Here is an 8,096-nt window from a genome sequence, read left to right on the forward strand (position 1 = left end):
TTTGTAAAAAATCATACTTTTTAAAAACAGTTGTGGGTACTTTTTTTTTTTTTTTTAACACTCTGGGGCTTAAACTCTAGGCCTGGGTTCTGTCCCTGAGCCTCTCTGTACTCAAGCTTAGTACTACACATGAGCCACAGCTCCACTTTTGGCTTTTGCTGTGTATGTGGTACTGAGGAATCAATCCCAGGGCTTTGTGCTTGCAAAGCAAGCACTCTACCACTAAGACATATTCCCAGCCTGTGGATACTATTTTACATTGCTATAATTCATTGCTCTTGATTAGTATCGCACCTCATTCTCACAGAAACTGAAATAAGTAGGGCTAAATATAAAAGAATCTTTAGACATTTGTGTAGATGGACAGAACTATAGTCCACCAAAGTACTAGATAAGGTCCTTGAGACAGCACTATCTGTAGACTGTTAGGGCCTCAAGCTGTGTGTCTGGGCTCTAATCTAGACATTCAGCAGAGTGGGAGCGGAGCTGCTTACAGAGAACTGCAGTTAGTCCTGTAAAGCCAAGGGAGCTGGCAGGTTTGTACCTGTGCTCATCACCATCTCTCCTTCCTTCTGCACCTCATTTGTTGCTGCTGTGTTATTTAATTGCTTAAATTTGGGAAATGTGGGGTGAACCTAAGGTGCTGACAAGACAAGGTTAGTCTTACTTGTGTCTAGCTGTAAAATAAGTTCAAAATGAGTTTGTTTACAAGAGTGACTTAAGTTATCAAATTACTGGGAAGGAAGAAAATCTTCCACATTATTTAATGTATAGGCTCACAAAATGTAAACATGAGTGGCTTGAGGATTGAATGCAACTCAGCCTCAGAGTGTTTGCCTGGTGTGTGAAAGGCCCTGGCTTCCTTCCCAACACTGAAAAGAAGAAAAAAGTGGCTGTGAACATTATCTCCAGTCCCATTGTGTATGCTGCAACACAGGTCAGCAGAGCCAGAACTTTCTATATGGTTGCTACATTGAGGTACATACTGTGCTGTACGGGTGCTCAGTGAGATAAATATATGGTGACCCCTAAGGAGGTTATCAAGTACAAAAGACCCATCAATAGCCAGAATGCAAGACAGAGCTGGGAGAAAACTGGAAGCCCTGAGGAAGTACAGAGGAGGCAGAAGTCACAGCTGGCATAGAGATGAAGAGGAGTAGCTTTCCTTGGCTTACAAGCATGAGTCCGCCACTGACAGGCTTTCATAGCTGTAATCCTAACTTCTCAGGAGATGGAACAGAGACTCTCCCAAGGCCAACCTAGACAAAATGTTAGTGAAACCCCTCTCTACCAACCAGCCTGTTGTCCTAGATACTAAAGAGACTTCAGTAAGGTGATTACCATCCAAGGGTGGACTGCATAAAAACTTGAGAGACCGTATTTATCAAAAAAGTACTGGAATAGTGGCTAAAGTGGTTGGGCACCTGCCCAGATATCATACATAAGGTCCTGAGTTCAAAAAGAGTGGTACCAATTAGAAGCAAAAAGGATGGAGGGCCAGTGTATTGACAGCTTGTTGATTTGGAATCGGAGGGAAACTTCGGAAGACTATTCATAGTAAAACCTACTATGCTAACCTTGGCTTCCTGTCCCTTAGAATGGTTGACACAAACCTGTTCTCATGGTAGAGATCAGGCAAGTCCTGAAAGTACAGTTTAAATTACACACACAAAATCAAAAGTAAGTTCCAGTACTTTAACATATTATTGAAAGGGTTTTGAAGTTCTGCCTTGATGTTTTTAACCAAGAGACAAGCTTGATATATATATGGACCATAGTCCAGAATCCTAACGTTACACACAGAGGAAGTCTGACCCTCCTACTTCCATCAGCATGGCAGATGGGCCCAGTAAGCTAGGAGTCACTCTTACCTCCTTCCCCCAGCAAAGCCCACCGAAACTTCCAGAGCAGAACTAACTACTGTTGGCTGATTGCAGGTGCAGGGTTCAAATCCAACTGCCAAGACAAAGCAAAGACTTCACTATCTTACAAGATTCATTAAGAAAAAAAAAAAAAAGCTAACTATTGTGGTTCAATCAATGCTTGGGATTGAAATTGACATGTACATTACAGGGCTGGAGGCGTGAGTTATGTGTGCCTGCTTAGGGAGCATAAAGCTCTGAGTTCAAGCCTTAATACTATCTAGAAGATATAGGCTCATTTCTCCACTAATTAAAGAATTACAAGGGAGTCATGTGACAGCAGTCCAGGCCTATAATCCTAGTTTCTCAAGAATCTGAGACCTAAGGATTGCTGGTCGAAGCCAGACCGGAAAGTTTGTGAATCTCTTTCCAATGACTACCAAAAAACCAGAAGTGGAGGCTTGGTTCCAGTGGTAGGGTGCTAGGTTTGAGCTAGAAAAGGTTGGGCGGTGCCCAGGCCTTGAGTTCAAGCCCCAGGAACAACACCAAAAAAAAAAAAAAAAACAAAAAGTGAAAGTGTAGGAAAAGTGTGTTTAAGGCAGACAGAGCAAGTTTACTTGAATGCAGAAGTAGAGAATAGGCTGTAGAGAGGGGCCCAAAGTCCTCTTTAGATGGAGGCCTCTTGGATGGAGGTTATTGTAGTACAGGGGCTTTCCACGTATCTCCTCCCTTGAGTTTTGTGCTGATTGCTTGATAGCTTGAATGTGTACTCCCTGGTTCTTTATCAGTTGAGCAGGAATCCTGGGTATAGTGTGAAGATGAGCCACATGTTGTGACATTATGTCTGCCATTTTTTATTCCTATCTACCTAACCAAGGAGGCCTAACTCCCTCAATTCTAGTACTGCCAGGAAAAATACAATAATATTTACATTCTATTGTGTCAAAGAAGAATGTTCTTTATTAAAAGAAAAAGGATACCACCCTTAGGCCAGCCCTTTCTGGTCTCGATGGTCTCTTGGGAAGAGACTGGTTTTAAGTCTCAGGTCTTCCAGTACTAAGACAACACAGTGAAGCTTAGATTTCCTCAGATCTCAATCTGAAATGCCTTTCAACTCGGAAAAATGTGAAATCAGAATAAAGGCTGATTTCAGAGCCCTATGCAAATATCCATTTTCCGATTTTGTTCATGGTACTGTAGTTGCATAAAGTATTATGATTTGGTAACCAGAGAAAGGGAACCTGGCATTGCTGTACAAGTATTGTAATCACCTATTGATCTAAAATTATTTTGGAATGCTTTCAAGTTAACATGGGGCATAGCAGTAGCTCATTACTGAATACTTGCTGGGTACCAGGCCTTCTTACAGAATGCTTATGGATCTTCATTCACTTTTCACAACCATCTTGGAGGGAGCTAGCACCCAACATTACCCCTATAATTTAGGTGAGGAAATTGAGGTAGACAGAAATTAAGTCATCTGCCAAAAGATTATAAGATGTTTAACTGGTCAGGCATAGAATTAAATCTACAGTATCTGTCTATAGAGGCCACAGTCCTGAGCTCTCTGCCTCCGGTGCTCAGTCTTCTAAGAGCTGGGCTGTGTCAGGCCCTAGGCCTAGTAAGTTCTAGTGGTTGCTAACGATAATTCCCTGGGTCTAGCACTAACAAGTTGTCCTGGACTGTGGCAGAAGCATTTTAAAGAGGTGGGGTTGTATGTCAGACCTGTAAACTGAGAAATAGATTTTCAAGGAACAGAGATAGCATGTGTGAATGGCCACTGGGGAGTCAGGGCTCTGGCTAGAAACAGATTTGCCTGTGTATAACAATCAGAGCCAATGTAGGTCAAGGGGGAAAGAGCCAGACAAAGGGGAAAGGGTAAACATGTAGGAGCAAGAGTTTCGGGCTGTGTGGACCATGGCTTCTGAGTATCACCCAAAAATTGATGAAAGCTTCCATTAACTTCCAGTTTCCATGCAAACCACAGGTCCTTGAGATCCACTCATTAAAAACATGTCAGAGTGTTTCACAAGGAGAAAGTTTCAGAAAGATCTAAAGGTCTTTGTATTCAGCCTTGGTAACTTAACGCCTTTAATCCTAGCTACTAAGGAGGGCTGAGGTTTGAGGATGCCAGTTCAAAGCCAGCTGGGCAAGAAAGTCCATAAGACTTACCTCCAGTTAACCGGTAAAAAGCTGGATGGAAGTCGAGCTGTGGCTTAAGTGGTAGACCACCAGCCTGAATGGGAGTGGGAGGGTAGAGCCAAGTAAAGGTGTTAGCCTTTGTGTTCAAGCCCCAGTACCAGCACAAAATCAAATATAAAGGCCTTTGGTTTGTTGTGTAGCTGGGTGGTAAAATAGGAAAACATGGAGACCTGCATCTCACCCAAGAAATGAGACTCAAAACAATGGTCATTTTCATCTGTTGGCCTTTATTTTCTCTGAGCTGAGGGAGGACTCATCACGGGTCTTGTAGCCCCCAACCATTAGATGATGGTTCTGGTTGGCCAAAGTGGGTGCTGCTTATTATTCTAATTGGAGATGTATCTGGGTCAGCCTAAAACATGATGATAATCAGCTTTAGGGTTTCCTGTTTCCAGCTGAGCTTCCCATCTTTCAATGTGTCTACCCATTCCTGAAGAGTTTTTATCATTTCTAAGGAGAGGGCAGATTTAAAAGCCCCTTTAGGTCCTCCCATGGCTTGTAGCTTTGCATCTAAAAGCAGACATGGTAGAAAGGAGCTTAACTGCATTTTTTGTTTACTTCATCGTTTCAACTCCTTTTGCTATTTGTCAAAAATAATGTAATTTCCCTAGCTCCTCATCCATCTATCCTGCGTCTTGAGGACTTGAAAGGAGACTTCAAATCTGCACATTACTGTGCAGGAAGCCTGCTCTTGTGTGATGATCCAAGGTGGGGCTTGACAGTGTACACTACTGCTGACCTGTACAGTTTCACTGCCTAAATGTGTGTGTGTGTGTGTGTGTGTGTGTGTGTGTGTGTGTGTGTGTGCGCGCGCACGCGTGTCTGCGTGGGCACATATACATCCACATCACGCCTAGGGCTTGAACTCCGGAATTGGGGGGCGGGTGGGAGGTGCTGTCCCTAATTTTTGTGCTCCAGGCTGACCATCTACCACTTGAGCCATACCTTGATTTCCAGCTTTTTTGGTGGCTAATTGGAGATAAGAGTCTCACAGACTTTCCTGCTCAAGCCGACTTTGAACTGAAATCCTCAGATCTCAGCCACTGAGTAGCTAGGATTACAAGTGAAAGGCCACCAGCATCTGGCTTTTTCCTTTTCTTCCTCCTCCTCTTCCTTCTTTCTTCTTTTTTCTTTCTTCCTCCTTCCTTCTTCTTTCCTCCTCCTCCTCCTCCTCCTCCTCTTCTTCTTCCTCTTCCTTTCTTTCTCTCTCTCCCTCCTCCTCCTCCTACTTCCTCCTCCTCCTCCTCCACCTCCTTCTCCTCCTTTCCTCTTTGGCCCTGGCACATCTCAAACTTCCTGTGACTATTAAATCCAAAACAAGTCCCAACACATTCAGAAGTCCTATCTTCTTTGAAGTGCTTATCCCAAGGATAAGCAAACTACCTAAGACTTAAAGATAGTGCCTCTAATTGTGTGTGTAAGGTATTATCCATTTGACAGTCTCTTAAGGATTAGAGGAATTTGCCCTAATCTGCACTGAAGTAGAGAACTAGGATGGAGCCCCAGGTCTGTGGGCTGTCTTCTCTAAGTTTTGGAACAGATGTACTGACCCTTTGGTGAAGTACGTGCAAACAAGTTCCTTTCTTGCTTTTTTGTAAAACCAGTGGGCTCTTGACTTCTTGCCAACTAGAAGACAACCCCAATCTCAGGTTCTGTTGCATTTTAATTTGCTGTATATCACTAGGGTGACTGCAGCATAAGCAAATCTACATAGAAAACACTGAGCAAGATGGTGAGTTTATTCCAACCTTAATAGTTACCTTAACTGTAAACAGTTTAAACTGACTAATTAAAAGTAAGAGATTCATGTTGTAACTTCTTGGTGAAGTTATGTTAGAAAAAGACATACTTAATCCCCAACTTCCCGGCCAATGCACCAAGTACTTTGCCAGAAATTTAGGGTAGCTAAACAACCTCCATCCTTGCATCTGGGAAGAGAATTCAGGCAAGACATGAACATAGATAATAGGAAATTTTATTAGAAAAGAAATACAGCAGAGCTAGCACATGGCATAAGCATGCCACAAGGAAAGAAGCACATCAGTCCATCCCTGTCATCTTAGCTGTCTTTACACTGGGCCTAGGGTTAAATAGTAAGAACTGGATGGTTGGTGGATCTCTTCTATTTCCTATAAAGATTTACCATCCCATCCTTATTTTCTCATTCTTTTGTCCTTTTACTTTCTAATTCTTTTGTAGCACCCCCATCCAACAATTCCTTGTCAGTTAGGTTTTGGTTTCTCAGCTTACTCTGCCAACTGCAAGTTGCATAGGCCTCGATTCCCTGACCACCTGCTTTTCCACTAACTTGTATCAACAGTCAATATAAGAAGCAAAACCTAACCAAATGCCATCTACAACAAATATATGTTGAGTGTAAAGGCTAAGGTAAATTAAAAAAAAGGAAAAATATGTAGATCACAAAACTTAGAAGAAAGCTGGGCAAGGGAAACAATTAGAATAAAAGGACAACATACAGAATATAAGAAAAATCTTGGTCAGCTATTCTTCTGACATTACTAATATTCCGAATATATTAAAAACTCAAATACTGAACTCCAGAAGAAGAAGTAATTCAGTTGATAAAGGGGCAAATGAACTGAGTAGACAGTTTTCAAAAGAAGAAGTACAAATGGCCAATAATGACTTTTTTTTAATGTTCAACTTCTTTAGATGTGAGGGAAATACAAATCAAAACTATATTGTGATTTCATCTCATCCAGTCAGAATGAATGTCCTAAAGAACACAAAAATTAACTGGGCCAGGTGCTTCATCTACTTAGAGGAATGAGATCTTGAGGAACAAGTTCAAATGAATCTAGTCTGGGCAGAAATGCCTGAGAGACTCCATCTCCAAAATTGCCAGCAAAAACTTGGTAGTGATAGAATGCCAGCCAAGCAAGCAAGAAAACTAAGGTTCTGAGTTCAAACCCCAACATCAGCGAAAATAATAAAATACTAGCCAGCATGTCGTGGTGGGGAAGGGAGCCTTATCTACTGTTGTAAATTAGTCCAGCCACTATAGAAATCAGAATGGAGGACCCTCAGAAATTAAAAAAAAAAATGGAACCATATTATAAAACAGCCATAAAGAAGAATGAAATTATGTTATTTGCAGGAAAATTATGGAGCTGTAGGTCATCTTACTAAGTAAAATGAGCCAGAGTGAGAAAGGCAAGGATCATGTTTTCTCCTGTGTGGAATGTGGAGGCGGGGTTAGGGAGGGAGGACTGGGATTGGAGAAGGACATTCTTACTGTTAGAGAAGAAAGGTTAGGAGGTGAGGCTAAGGGAAGGTGATGCATTAAGGGATAGTGAATGTGAGCAGAACTGGAGTTGTATTACTACCAAAGTAGACTTCAAAACTAGAAATATTATCAGAAAAAAAAGCAAAGTATAATGGAGTCCATTTACAAAGAAGACAACAATCATAAAGTACATGTATGTACCTAACAATAGACTTCAGAGAATTTTTTTCTTTTTTTTTTATTTGCTTGCAGTGACAGTGATTAAACCCATGTTCTGCGCATGCTTAGGCAAGTGCTCTACCACTGAGCTACATCTCCAGCCCTGACTTTAAAGTAGATAAAAATCAATACAGCAGAAGAAGAAATGGTCCACAGTAGGAGCTGGAGTGTCACAGCTCCACCCTCAGTCCTCAGTAGAACACCCCTTAGGAAAGAAGACACATTAGACATTGCTATTCATTCCTGTAAGCATAGCTACTTAGGAGGCTGAGATCTGAGAAAAAAGTCTGTCTGTACAGGAAAGTCTGTGAGTCCCTTATATCCAATTAATCAGTAAAAAGTCAGAAGTGGATGTACGCCTCTGTCACCAGATGGAGGTGAGGTTTAGTGAAGCTTCCCTTTAAATGTAAGAACTCTTCACTTAGGGTCCTTGAATTTCTGGACAAGTTACAATGTCAAGAAAACTTGGCAGAGCTTTATTGAATAAATTAACAAGCAGGCAATCAGACAGACACAGAAGGGCAGGGGCACACTCTAAGACAGTGTGGGTGCTCTGGTAGGGAGAG

This window comes from Dipodomys merriami, unplaced genomic scaffold (assembly GCF_024711535.1).
Source record: "Dipodomys merriami isolate MVZ:Mamm:240054 unplaced genomic scaffold, mDipMer1.0.p SCAF_2, whole genome shotgun sequence".
In the NCBI taxonomy this organism is placed as follows: Eukaryota; Metazoa; Chordata; class Mammalia; order Rodentia; family Heteromyidae; genus Dipodomys; species Dipodomys merriami.